This window comes from Etheostoma spectabile, chromosome 15, assembly GCF_008692095.1.
Source record: "Etheostoma spectabile isolate EspeVRDwgs_2016 chromosome 15, UIUC_Espe_1.0, whole genome shotgun sequence".
NCBI lineage: Eukaryota > Metazoa > Chordata > Actinopteri > Perciformes > Percidae > Etheostoma > Etheostoma spectabile.
In genome coordinates, this window is record NC_045747.1 from 33,934,908 (window position 1) to 33,936,786 (window position 1,879).

Here is a 1,879-nt window from a genome sequence, read left to right on the forward strand (position 1 = left end):
CACGTTATGGAGGATGACTGGACTTGATGTGAGGTGCCAACAAGGATTGCCTCGGTTTTGGAGCGTTTAACTGGAGAAAATTGTGTTTCATCCAGCCTTTATCTCCTCCAGACAGGTGGTGATGTTGAAGATTATGGTGCTGTAGTTGCAGTGTTGTGAGTCATATTCACATACAGTTGTGTGTCATCGTATCAAATAATACCAGATAACACCATCCTACGATAAGCTACTAATGGTGTCACATGTGGTCGTGATTTATTAATACCACTAGGAGTCGCCTAAGGTATTATTAGTCATGTCAACACTACCGTCAAAACCATCAATTTTCAATTTGAGTTATAGGGGCTATTGTGTTATTTCTTTCAGACTATAGGGAGAAAAACATCCAAAATAAACATTTATGTTTATTTTACCCCAATTTGTCTATTGCACCTGTAAATGTCTTCTAAATTCACACAAAGTTAGCATTAGATGATTAGCCTCATTGCATTTTAAACATAACATTGCCGAAAATGTGTAGCACAAAAATACGTCTTAATGTAGTCATCACTGGGAGGATTTATGTTCATACCTGTGTATTATATTAGCAGGAAGTCTTCACTTCAACCTTTCCACTTTCATTTCTATCAATATTTTGAAGGTTTGTACTGAAGGGTTCGTTCAGATATCATTCATAGCCCGATTCATAACATTGTAACATGACATTGACTCATAGGGTACTGGTTCCTACAACAGAACAATGGTCATTTTTTAGTGTAGAGTCGAAAAAATCGCTATGTCTTTTGGGCAAATATTATATTCACAAGGCCAGATTTCTTCAGCTTCTTTCTAACAAAAACTTGTGTTATGGTGAAAAGTCCTTACACTGGCTTCCTGTGCCTCGAAGAATTCATTTCAAAATGCTTTATATACAGTATATATATATATATATATATGTATATATATATATATTTTTATGGAATATACTCCCAGGAAACTGCAGGTCCGTTGCAACTCTCAGTTCTTTATCAAGGCTGAAGACCTTTCTTTTTGATGTTGCCTTTCTTTAAATAATTGTTCATTTCTCATAATGAAGTTGCATTATTGAAACTGTATTACAATCTATAAAATATAAACATATGAAGAGAATTACAAAGTAAGACCGGTGGGACCGGCCCAAGATTACGTCTTCTTTTTTATTGTGTCTATTTTATTATTTGTTGAATGATCTTAAATATTGGTATTATTGTGTCATCTTCTTTTGATTTTTGTCTGGGTGTGTGATGACAAAGGGTTTCTTGTGTGTGTGTGTGTGTGTGGTGGGGGGTGGGGGGGGGGGGGGGGGGGAGGGGGGGGGGGGGGGAGCCCTTGTATATGTTCAAGCTTTTTTGTTTGTAGTCCCAAAGATTTAAAAAGCACCAAAAAAAGTAGTTTTTTTACATTTAATGCAGTATATTCTTGATGTGTTAGACTTTATGGACTTGTGTACTTCACTCATAAGTGTCCAGTGAATGTGTTACCCCCATTCACATTAAACGACTCTATGCAGTTACTTGTAGAAGGTGACGTCAGGGAAACCGCATTATACCAGTGTCATAAGCCACGCTGGTTCCAAAGGTCACATGGAGCTTCTTATCAACATGGGTGGGAACACGAACATGCAGGTTGGCCAGCTCCACCTCTTTTCTCCACAGCCGTGTTGTCTGATACAGAACCTTTATATGGATTACCTTCGGTACTCAAGACCTGAAGGTGGAAATGGAGGCGGTGAAGGGAGAGAAGGAGGCTTTGAAAAAGGAGGTGGAGACCCAGAAGATGGAGGTTTGTAAGGAGAGACAGAACCTCAAGGTAAGTGAGAACAACAATGTGGGGTTGGAGAGGTTTCTGGAGATGGAGACGG